The 13257-nt window shown below is 42.4% G+C and overlaps 1 protein-coding gene across 2 annotated transcripts in view; it reads left to right on the top strand.

Moving 5' to 3' along the window:
* Positions 1 to 13257, top strand: part of plxnb3 (plexin B3) — a 93915-nt gene that overhangs the window by 1137 nt on the left and 79521 nt on the right. The gene's annotated exons all lie outside the window — the stretch shown is intronic.

Raw genomic sequence — 13257 nt, 5'->3', positions numbered from 1 at the left:
TGGCTCCTGCTGAATGTAGCCTATAGAATAGTAAAGTTGTTGGGACTCCTTCCAGAGGCAGAAGTGGCGCTCTGGTTTAGTTTGCAGTGACAATCCGGTTGATGGTGCTGAAGGAGATTATCGGTCTGAGTCTGTGGTTTGCTGAAAAAGTGCGAAAAAGAGCAGAATGCTCCTTTATTATTTTGTGATGTTTAGGAACAGCTGAACCTTTTTTTGTTCAAACTCTTGATGTTCTGCATGAAGGTTTGAATTACTGAACACAATACATGGAACACTGGGGAAAATGGTTTGTTCAGATACTTAAAGTTCATGCTTTTAAAGACAGAAAGAAACTGTGTTTAAATCTGGATTCCAGTGCTCAGCTAACTTGCTTCAGTTTACCCACTCCTCTTCCAGACATCTTGCTATCTTGGGAATGTTTCCAGTCACTTAAGCTCATCAGCCACTTTATTAGGTACACCTGTTCAACTGCTTGTTAGCACAAATATCTAATGAGGCAACCACATGGCAGCAGCTCATTGCATTTAGGCATGTAGACATGGTCAAGCTGACCTACTCATCAGAATGAGGAAGAACAGTGATGGTTGTTGGTGCCAGAGGGTCTGTCCGAGTATTTCAGAAAATGATCATCTGCTGGGATTTTCCCAAACATGCATCTCCAGGGTTTACAGAGAATGGTCTGTAAAAGGGAAAATACCCTGTGAGCTGCAGCTCTCTGGGTTAAAATGATGTGTTGACAAGCTGCTTTGAGGCGATAAGAAAGCAACATTTACTTAAATAACCACCCATTGCTGCCAAGGTATGCAGAAGAGCATCTCTGAACGGCCAACACATTGAACCTTGAAGCAGGGTTACAGCAGCAGAAGACCGAAAACTGAGGCTGCAGTTCCCGCGGGCTCACCAAAACTGGGCAGGAGAAGACTGGAAAGACATTGTCTGGTCAGTCTCAATTTCTGCTGCATCATTCACATGATAGGGACAGACTTTAAACAGCATGACAGCATGAATCCATCCTGCTTTGTGAACAGTTCAGGCTGCTGCTGGTGAAATGGTGTGGAGCATATTTTCTTTGCACACTTTGTGCACCTTAGTACCAACTGAGCGTCTTTTAACCATCACAGCCTGCCTTAATATTTTTACTGAGCATGTCCACACCTTTCTGACCTCAGTGTACCCATCCTCTGATGACAGCTGCCAGTTTTAATGGTCACCAGGACATGAAAGCTGCAGGTGAAATATGAAAGAATCTGCCTAAAAGGTTTTCCTCAACATTAAGTTTTAAAAACCTTCTTTTTCCTCTCAGAAGATTTACTCGTACCTCCATCTGGTCAGAGGGCCCGGTGGCGCCAGTGTCCGGCAGCCTCGCCTCTGTCAGTGCGCCCCAGGGCAACTGTGGCTACAATGTAGCTTGCTATCGCCAGTGTGTGAATGTGTGTGTGAATGGGTGGATGACTGAATGTAGTGTAAAGCGCTTTGGGGTCCTATGGACTAGAAAAGCGCTATACAAATGCAGGCCATTTACCATTTATCTGTGCTGCTTTTCGTTTGAACACCACGTCTTTCTTATAATTCTGGTTGAAATGATTTTGTGTTTGGATTTCTGACTGTACGCACTTCAGGTTTCTTTTATACAAAACCTCGTTCTTTTAGAGAAAACCAGAAAAAAAATCACAGAGACTGAAAAAAATCCAAACATGAATTTTGATTATTGATTAAATTATTTCAGTTTAACTCACAAGCAAAGCCGTGTTATTCCTCCAGCTCCTTTTTATTGAAAAGTACAGGAGCTGCCCACATGCTGCATAAGTAAGACAATAAGATTATAATAGAACAACAACATGCATCAAATACATAAAAACTGTCCAAATGAAAAAATATCATAACTAATGTTTAATAACCTTGATAATTCACAGTAAAGGTGATTCACACGTAGATGGAACAAATGGAAACTGATGAAAATCAATTAACAGATTTAAAATAGAGGCGGTGTGGTCAAAGTTTATTGAAAACAAAATGAAGGTTTCGCTGCTGGCAGTGAGGAGCAGCTCTAATGCATGACTTTGTTTCTTTGTGCAATCATTAGATTTCTGCAGCAGCCTGACAGTCACAGTTCAGGGCCGCACTGATAAAAATGTTAAATTGTAGATTTTCTGAATGGACTCTGGTTTAAAGAGACAACCTGAAGACTCCTTTACCCGATTTAACCCAGAAACCCGAATGAAGCTCACCCACTGACCACCCTGGCATGTGATCGGCTTGAGGCAGTGACATCATGCTCCTCCTCCTCATCCTCCTTTTCCTCCTCATCATCAGTGAGATGAAGATTACTTAACCGAAATGCCCATTTGACTAATCTGAAGGGTTTAGTCTGAGTCCAGCTTCAGAGTCAGATTACTGTCTAATCCACACACACACACACACACACACACACACACACACACACACACACACACACACACACACACACAGGGTTAATGTGCTTTAATCTGCAGTTTTAGTCCAACTGGGCTCGCACCAGTAACACCAGCACAGAGTGCTCTACTTTCCTGAAAGTCACCATCGTGTTTCCTCGTTTCCTGCTGCAGAGGATTTGATGCAGTGTTAGCAGATGAGCTGATCTGATCAGCTAATTGATTAATCAGCAAATACAAATAGAGTGAGGTCTTTTTAAACGGGGCAGAATCTGCAGAATCAGTGACAACATCACTTCACAGATGTGAGAAATATGTGATTATTTTAGTCCTGTGTGTGATCACTGTGAAGACCACTTTGGTTGCTGGTGTTAATGTGCCATTTCTATATTTCTATATGCTCTGGTTGTACAATGTACTTTACTACTGCGCTGAATGTGTTTATGGAGGTGCGAAGGCATAAATAACAGATAGAAAAAGTGTTCACGATGATGTGAGAGAAAGATCAGAATAAATAAATGTTAACGAGGAAGCTTCTTTCGGCTGCTCCCTTATTCACAGCGTGTCTGATTTGGCAGTTTTTACACCGGATGCCCTCCCTAACACAACCCGAAAGAGTTTTGTTTTTTCGAACCGGGGATCTTTTGCTTGTTAGGCGAATATGTAAACTAATATTAGTCATCATATTTAGGAAACAAGTTGGAGACGGTGGAGATGGGGGGGGGGGAATCCTAATACAGGGGAAGAGGATTGTTAATAAATGTTCTGGTTCTCCACCCCCCGCCCTGTGCTCCGAGTGCTGTGGAGAGACTCTGAGCGAGGATCTGCTTCTAACATCTGAACTCAGTTTATAAAGGTTTATAAAGTAACAACAAGATAATCGGGGTTAAAATTTTACTCTCATAGTATTTTATGTTTGCTTTACATTGCATTACCACCCCCTCTATAAATAAAAGCCCACACTGACTCACAAGAGGAAGTGACATTTTCTCAATGAGCCTGTGGAAAGATCATCAGGCGCTCCTGCAGCTGCCTTTGTCTCTCACAATCTTTTACTGGGTCATGTGATACTTTATAGTCCCAAAGATGTGAGTCGTGACCGAGCTCAAACAGCTGGATGTCCTCCCTCACACTCACCTCCTTATTTTCACTTATTAATATAAAATTAAAGTTCAATAAGTTGAGGAGATCCAACATAAAAGGAAACATTTCAGAAAGTTTAGTAACTGCACAATGTTTGTTAAGTTAGTGAATAATCATGTTCAGTCATCCTAATGACAATTATTACATTAAGATAAGTTTGACTGAAGCCATGTGGAGGCAGAAGACATCCAAGCAGGTTCTATTTTTCTCTCATAATCTACTGATTGTTCAGAAAACGTCAAGTGACATCTCAATGAGAGCGACGGAGCACGTTTTTTTCTCTTTCTTCTTTTGTGTTTAGAAATGACTCACAATACTTATCAGTAATAAAACTGCTTCCAGATAATTTCCCGTCCATCTGCTAATCGAGTAATCGGGTCAGGTGTGGACTGCTCGCTGGTTTCTGGGGAAATAATCCTACTGACATGTGCGAAGGGGGCCAACGGGGGCCCCGCTGACAACTCCTTCCCCTCAGGAGGGGAATTATTATCTTCAGCCCTGCAGATAATGTGATAAAGACTTTTGTAATGATTTATATAACTCTGTGTCCTAAAGATAAATGACAGTTTGGGAAACATGAGAAACACAAAAAAGACAAAATAAAGAAAATACATTTGAGTTGAAATTTGTTTCGTAAATACTAAAAGTGTTCGCCCGCTTTGCTGTCAGTCTCGAGGAGCTGAGCTGAAGTCAGTGTGACGTGACGGAAACAGCAACAGTGTGTGCGCTTCACTGTTTGTGTGTCTGATTAGCTGTCAGTTTCTAATACAATCTGTGTGACCATCTGTTTTACTCCACTGTACACACTGGGTGTGTGTGTGTGCTCCTGGGAATTGTTATCACATGTTCCATGTATGCACACACGCCTGCACAGGTGCTGTTATGTGTCTGCAGGTTCTTTTAAAGATAATTGGAATTAATTTAAGATCTAATATCTGCAGAAGGTTCAGTGAGCGAGGCTGCTCTCCAGATCTGGATGATGTTTGGGAACGCGATCACTTCAGATCAGTTAAGTCTGGTTTAAAAATAGGTAGAAAAGTTTGGTGTGTTTGTCGGTGACACTTCTCTGACACATTATGGGTGCAGTGAACCAGAAAGAGTGAGAACATACACTGGGCTATATCTTTGCTCTGATAAGGAGCAGCTGTACTCACCAGCACACAGCTGAAACAGTCATCAAGCTGTGTGCCGGCTGTGTGCCCCGTCATGATTGGCTAATATGTTGTAAAGCAGATTGGGTTTTTGAGAGGCGGCGGGGCAACCGCCATCACTCCATCACTGGCGTTGGGCAGTTTTCCCATGAATTTCTACTCAAGAGTCTCCTGAGTGGCGACTCGCCCGCACGCTCGCTGCTGTGTCAGCTGTAATCTTGCTTAGCACAGCTACCAGTGAGCCGCATCTTCCCACAGAAAGCTTCCCCCGATCACCGCTCGATGTATCTCTGCTTGTCTAAGTGTCTAAAAGTCTCCAGGTTTCATTTGTTTCCTCCGAGCGAGGAGCTTCGCGAACCAACTGAAAGTCGTCCCGCTCGTTTCTCAAACCGCCCTCCTCCGTGCTGTCTGCAGCAGCTCCTCGTGATCTTCACTCAGACCTCCTTACTTCTTTATCGACTTTATTTATAACGTTGTAGTCTTAAAAGTTAAAATATAAAGTAAACTGTGAGCATTTTTGTGGATGAGCAGCAGAGTAATGACTGCTGTAGCTGCTCTTGGCATGGTTTTCAGTTCTTCTCAGTTTTGTCACCTGAAGCTCTTTATTAGCGCTTATCTTGAACAAACATGAGCAACAGAAACAGCAACAGTGAAATAACCGGAGATTAGCTTCAGCGCTCAGAATATTAAAAAGAGGAGTCTCCTTCAGAGCCATATTTTCCAGCAAAGACCCCGAGACGAACCAGCAGAGCCGCACGTATCAGGCCGTAGATTGATCAGCTGATCAAAGGAGAATGACTGTTTACGTGTTTGAATCGAGAACTTCTTAAACATGCTGACGTGAAGCGAAGTGTTTTCATGGTTTGGACTTTTGCTGACGTCACACGCTGCTCTGTGAAACTGAGCCGAGCTGTTCTCTGATGTTTTATGCACCGAACGATTAATCGATCTGTGGCCCGAATGATGTTTGCTGCTTTTCACACATAAAATCTGATTAGAACATAGTTTGACTCATAAAAACACGAAATACAGAGAAAATCTGACTTTATGTTTTATCAATTTATGTTTCTGAATTCTTAAGAAAATCAAATCTCCAAACATAAATTCCCCCAAACGGACCCCAGAATCCACCTGGAACCAGAATCAGACCCTCTGAGCAGAAAACGGCACTGCTGGTTTGGGTGAACTGACCCTTTAATGTTATTAATCCTGTAGGACAACCACTGGCTGCAGAACATCAGAGGATCTTGTGTGTGTGTGTGTTTCATGTGTTCCTGCAGATGAAAGAGTTGCTGGTTTGATTCCTCAGGGACTCTCAGCCAGCGGCTGGCTGCTACTGATTTGAACCACAATGACGCACACACCAATCCTCAGGAGGTTGTGTGTCTGCGTGTGCGTGCGTGTGTGTTTCTCCTGATCCAGGTTCCATCATGTTTTTCTTTTGTTTTGGTTGCATTCTTCTGAGCAGCTTCACTTCAAGAGTACGAGTTTTCTTGGCGGAAGTTGTCTCACTCCCCGTGTTTTCTTTGGACACTGTGGCAGCCAGCTATCCCAGAATGCATTTCACACTCCCCCAGCGGCTGAATGGAGGTGCTTCGTTTTTCCCTCCAGGGACTGCCGGTCAATCAGCGAGGACTCCAGCAGCTGCAGAGCTGAATTCAGAGCCTCAACTTTTACACTGAGGATTAATCAGATTGATCCAGTAAATCGAATCAGAGCGGACTGATATTCTGTAAATAGACACAACCTCAGAGCATGAGCCAGAGTCAGTGTACTACAGGTGCAGTGTGACAGGTACTAAGTGGCGGTGGTGGGGTACCCGGGTGTGACGTCAGCACAGGGGAAGCTTGAGATCAGCAAAGCCACAGCGTTTAGAAGAAGCTGTCACTCAGTGCGTTTTTATTTTTTTCTATTGTCCAAACACTGTATATAAAAGATGGACACAAACCCCATGACATCACCTCGTTTCTGGATGGACTTTGCTTTGAAACCTGGGTGGATAAAGCCAGCCAGAATCATTGGTTGACATCTATAATGCTGCTGGGTCAAACAGTAAACATCATTTAAATGACTCCTTGTAAACTATCACAATATCTATTCAAATGTAACTGATTACAGGCCAACTGATACAGAATATTTAGGATAAGGACCCAAATGCAGGACTCACGAACACAAAGGCTGATTCTGTGATGCACTGAGTCTTCTTCAGTCACCTTTGTCACTCAGCATGTGTTAATAGACCTCTCTGCTGAATCACACGTGTTATTAATCTCTGGCTTTGTTCCACTGCTTGTCTTCTATCCCGTCTTCCTTCTTTCACCTCAACCAATCGCAGCAGATGGCCCCGCCCCTCCCTGAGCCTGGTTCTGCTGGAGGTTTCTTCCTGTTAAAAGGGAGTTTTTCCTTCCCACTGTCGCCAAAGTGCTGCTCATAGGGGGTCATATGATTGTTGGGTTTTTCTCTGTATGTATTATTGCAGGGTCTACCTTACAGTATAAAGCGCCTTGAGGCGACTGTTGTTGTGATTTGGCGCTGTATACATAAAATTGAAATTGAACTGAATTAAAGTAAAAGAGGCAGCTTTATTGCAATGTAGCAAAATTACTCAATACAGAAACCAACAACTGAAATGAGGAACTGAGATGCTGGGAAACTGGAGAGCTAGAAACTAGGAGCGTGGATGATGAGGACCACGCAGGAAACACTCAGGACGTGGGGATGCCGAGACAACGGGCAGAGGAAAACACACGAGGGACTAACGAGGGAGGTAGAAACCCAGCTGGGAGAGATCAAACATAACGAGACGGGGAATACACTAACACAGGACGTGAGACTGTCAAAGTAAAACAGGAAACACGAGACAAACACAAAGACACGGACTTGACACTGAGACAAGGAGACACAAAAACATGAAACACAGGGAGACACATAGACAGAAGCCTAAAGACTATAAACTATAACATGAGCACAAAACCATGAAGAGAAACGAAACCACCACCAACAACAAATCAAAGAATATGAACTCAAACCAGAAAGAACCAGAACTGATATTTGGTCATGTAAAAATATGTATTGGCCAGTTTTTGTTACCTTTTTTGCATTTCAACACACAAAGCACAAATATTTCCCTAACATCATCTTTTTATCCTTAGTTTTCACATGATGTCAGAGCCACTGGGACATGCCCACCTGGAGCACTGCAGTCCTTTGCCCTCCAGCCATCCTTTGAACATCTTCGAGTTTAACTTGCCAGATAGCTCCTGTGCAGTCGGGTGCACTAATCAGCGTTTATTTACAGCTGCCAGCAGGGCAGAGTTTGTGGAGTATGGCACCAACACCTCCCTCCACAGCAGCCCCGGCTGTCAGTGGTGGCTCATTTAAACCGTAGGAATGATTTACCCGACACTGGAAGAATACTCGGTTGACTTCACTGTTATGATGCGACATTAATGTGACAAATTTATACTACTGGAACTTCTCTGTCCAAGTCAGCAAAACACAAGTGTGGTAGTTCATTTAAGCTAGCTATGTAGCACTTATGTTTGTCGTAACCACACACAAGTTCGTGTTCTTCATCTCCCACACGGCCGTCTTACCTACCCATCCACAAAGAAAATGCATGTAGCTGTCTGTACTTTGAAAGCTTTCATCCTTGCAGTGGTGTGAGGTGAGCAAAGATACACGTAGATGACACTGAGCTGAAGCTCTGGGGGACACATCACCACTTTCAGAAATTTAAATAAAACCACTGGTTTTGGAACAAGTCCCCAAAATGTGTAGTTTCTCTTCACATCTTAGTTTTCGATTGATGGATGTGTGGATAGATGATCCAAGTCAGCGGTCCCCAACCCCCGGGCCACAGACCGGTACCGGTCCATGAGTTGTTTGGTACCGGGCCGCGATAGTTGAGGCTCAGGTGTGAAATTTATGGTTTTCAGGGATTTTATTGTTATTTTTTTAATCGTTTTTATCATTTACTCGGTTTCCCTGGGTCTTTTCCCGTGTGTTATGAATAAATCTTCTTTTTTTTGGTACTGTACTGGTTTTATTTTGTTGTATTTACCCGCGACTCCTTAAAGGCCAGTCTGTGAAAATATTGTCGGACATAAACCGGTCTGTAGCGCAAAAAAGGTTGAGGACCGCTGATCCAGGTAATCTTGCCTTGAGACAGGTGAAAAAAAACCAATAGTACTCCGACTGTCCACTATCTGCCCTCATGATGGAGTAATGTTTGGCCTGCCAGGGTAGCGAGTTGGTCATGTGACTAAACAAAATATGAATGATCACATTAAGTCATGGACTGCTTGGATCTACTAGTTGTTGTGCTGTTGCCTTCTGTTGAACAAACTGTGTGATGTCATCATTTTATATCATCGATGGGAGTTTCTCCCATCTCTTCTTTACTGTTTTAGATTTTCATTTATTAAATATACAGGCCAATATATGGCTAAAACGGACCAATATATTGGCCCTCCCAGTAAGGCTCTAATGAAGGCACATCTTTCCCCAGCACTGCAGACATCCTGTCAGACAGGCAGAGGTCCTCTTTAATGGGGATTCCCAGGAGCCCAAAGGTGGGGGTTCTCTTCAAAGACCTCCTTGGTCTTTGTGGTGTTTCAGAACCAGGTTATTGTTGAACACTGTGTGTTTTCAGGTTCTGATTCTCCTCCGTAAATGCAGCTTCATTGCAGTCTGATGAGCCTGAAGGCTGTCATATCACCCGCAAACCTAACAATAGGTTTGAAGTGTGGCTGGGCTAGCAGCCATGCGTGAAGAGTGCATGAAAGTGGGGGCTCATCACACAACCATGGAGGGATCCCAGCGCTCAGGGTGGAGGATGTGCACTCGCCCAGTTGGAGAGTCTGGAGGCAGCTGATGAGGGAGCGGAGCGTGCCGAACAGCTTCTCCTGTGTGACTGTATTAACACCAAGCTGTAGTTAAAGAAGAGCATCCTTATGTTGGTGCTGTGTCTGTAAAGGCCTGCAGGGAAAACGCACTCACCTGCTGCTAGACAAATTGGTGTTGGTGTCTGTCAGCTGGCACAGTCAGAGCGAGCATTTTTAACAATATATCTGTTAAAGTTTTGATAAACAAGGCAGTCCACTGCAGAACGTGGTCAGCTGTCACGGTATTCCTGTGGTTTCGTGCCGGTTTACTCTGACACAGCGGAGATAAAATCACTCATTTTTTAATGCAGAGCTTGTTCATCCAAATGTCATCTTAGCTTGCTACTGTGGGTGTTTATAGCTTACCAGCACAGACAGGCACAGCTGTATGGGAATGCATCCTAATGAGGGTTTACTAGTGTTTTACACTGCTGACTTATGAGTGATTCCTTTAACCAACTAGTATTTTGGGCGATAACTTGTGAGGGCACCAATGTTCCCTTGCTGTGACGTCCCTAAAACTCACCTGAAGGTATTTTACTGCAATCAAAATCTGAACTATTGTGTCCAACTCTTTTATCAAAAACATGATGAAGATTTTTCACTTCATTTTCTGGACTTCACGGCTTTTCCTTCAGGATTATCTCATGTGTGCCCTCTAAGAAATCTGAGAGAGTGCGAGTTACTGGTTATATTAGAGATTCTCTGGCTTAGACTGCAGTCTGCTTCTGAAGTCATTTAATGGACAGACTGAGGATAATCTCCACCTGCTGTGAGAACCAATGAAGTCAAATTCACACAAAGATGGTGGAAGAAAACACGCTTTAATTCATGTTTTTGAGATTTTCATGAAATTTGGTTACAGCTTGTTCTACATTTGGACAAAAGCCTGCTAATGTAAAATAACTCAGTTAATTAAGTTCTTATTAAGTGACTTACTGAGCAAAACTGCAGAAGTTTTAGACGTATAAAAGACATAGAAGGATGTTCCCGCGGATTCATGTTTTTACCGGTTTTTGATGTTTTATTGAAGTTCTCAATCGATTAATCCTGCAGAGAATCTTTGGATAAGCCAGAAATTAAAAATAGTTACTTCTGCAGTGAACCATAGCAGACTTTAGCATTCTGAAATGGTTCATAAGTGGGCCGTGTGCAGTCTGCTGTAGCAGGTGTGTTTGATGTTTTTTGTGGCGGCTTGAACCTGAACTGACGGACCTGATAAGACGGAGGAAGAGGAGGGCGGGGTGCATTGTGGTGTTTGGGGGTTGGAGGGTGACCAGAGGACGAGTTGAAACAAACAAGAACTCACAAAGACGAGTAAAGGGGGGTTCTGGGTGGGTGTTTGGGGGTCTATTGTTGATCCCAGATTAGGGTGGGGCCTCCACACCGATTATACACACACACACGCATGCACCGTAGAGTGGAGTATGAATGAAGTGTCCTTGATCGCACCAACTGCTGAGCCCCCCCCCCATCCTATTCCTCAAACTCACCCAACCCTCCCCCACCCACCCTCCCATCCTCCCCCGTATGTGTGTGTGTGTAGCTGGAGGTGATATTAATAATCCATAAAGAAGCTGGTTTCTCTCAATCGCTCCCTGTGGAGCACGCACACACACACACACACACACACACACACACACACACACACACACACACACACACACACACACACACACACAGTGCTAACCAGCTGTCTCGCTGCCTGTCAGACAGACAGGATGGTGGAGTCACTTTCTGCCTTCTCACTGTAACACTTCAGTTTACAGTCACATATTTTCAGCTAATTTCCTGGAAACTTGAGCCGAATCTTTGCCGACTCTGTTCTCAGCAGCGAGCGTTCGGGAGGACGTGCACATTGACAAATTAAACAATCACCACATGTAAACATCGCCGTTTATATTTAGACATTTTATACAGAAATGAACAGCAACAACAAAAAATAAAAACCCTTCTTGCTGTTTACCTGCAAATTTCCATAAAACATCTGTGAGGTGCCATATGTTAGAGATCTGCTTTAGTGCAGATGCACTAATGCACTCATTTTGACTGACGGTTCTGCTGCACGTGGTGGAGCTGCAGACATGCTGCAGTGTTCAGCTGTTTGTGGAAATTCCTTTGGTTAGTGTTTCAAGTGTCCTCTATGCTGTGAAAGTTCAGCCACTCAGCAGTTACACTGACAAACTGATCTTTAGCTTATCAACAAATGCACCTGTAGTGTTTCCATCATAGACTGTTTATGTGCAGTTCCCTGGTTTCTCTGAGCAAAACAGGCCAAATCTAAGGGTGGAATGCTAATGCTAACTTACCAGCTGACGCGAGCAAGCTTGGCTGAGAAGTTGCATATCGTTAATATGCAATGATTTTCAAATTTGCTTAAAAAGCAGAAGAAAATAGTGAATTTGTTGTTTAGGAGTCCAAATTAGAGTTATTTACTTGGATTCCTGAACAGAAAAAAATAGTTTTAGTGGTTGATTGTTTTGATTGATTCATTTCTGACTTTTCAGAGACGTCTGGTGTGTCGGTTAAATCTTGCCATAAAAACATGATTTCAGTTTGTAAATTTTTAAATAAATAACAAAATAAGGACATAAAAAGTGATTTCTTGTTTTTATAGCAGATGGTCTAATAAACCATTTACAATATGACCTCAGATTAATTAATTCTCCCATATTCTATAATATCATGTATTTTATTTGAAATGACAATGTATTTATATTTATCTACAGATTAAAAGTATACACACTAGAATGAGGGCGAACAAGGGAGGTTTTTACATCACCAAATTTATATTATTACCTAATTTTAAATAAGGTGTAAGTAATATTGTGTAGACTTCAGATGTTTTACAGTAAAGGTGACACAAATATTAAGTAATTTTAGGTACTACATAAGTAAGAACCACATAATTTCCTGGTAATTTTGCAGAAAAACAAATAATATTTCCCCATCTTACAAAATTAAAGTACACTGTTTGGGGTGTGGCCTTACTATGGAGTGACTTAACCTGGTCCAGGTATTTTACAGCAAGGTCGGCACACCTGTCCTGCACACTACTTTTGAAAGTTGTGTTTGAACAATTAAGTGATGGGGGAAAAGAAGTTCATTATAAGATGGCATAGACATGCAAATGTTGATGCTAGTGATTTTTTTCTTGTAACCTGGTAAAGTAGAACAGCACATTTATATTGGTAAAAATACAGGATAGTTGAGAAACAAAACATCTATTCTGCACATCAGCATAATGAACAATAAGTAAAGATGGAAAAAAGCAAGACAAAAAAACAGGATATTCACAGTGTAAGATGGGAAAGATTATCTATTTTTCTGCAAAACTACCAGAAACGCAGTACTTGAAATTACTTGCAGTGTAATTTTTCCTTCTTTCCTGTAAAATACATAAAGATATACACTACTTAAAATGACTTATGCAGTACTTTAAATTACTTGCCGATTAATTTGTCTCCGTTCCAGTGAAATACCTGAAGTTATGCAGTTATTAAAATTACTCAAGCACTTTGGAAACTTACATATTACTTAACAAACTTGTTTATTTGTGTCCTGTAAAATGTGCTATATGAAAAGGTTGTGAGCAGGTTTGCTTTCACCTTACAGTCTCCAGAGTTGCAGGTAGCAGCAATGTACCAATTACATGTACCATCACTG

The sequence above is a fragment of the Aulonocara stuartgranti genome, assembly GCF_965226115.1.
Source record: "Aulonocara stuartgranti genome assembly, chromosome: 20".
In the NCBI taxonomy this organism is placed as follows: Eukaryota; Metazoa; Chordata; class Actinopteri; order Cichliformes; family Cichlidae; genus Aulonocara; species Aulonocara stuartgranti.
Note: the sequence above shows the minus strand (reverse complement) of the source record. Positions and strands in the feature narration are given on the sequence as shown.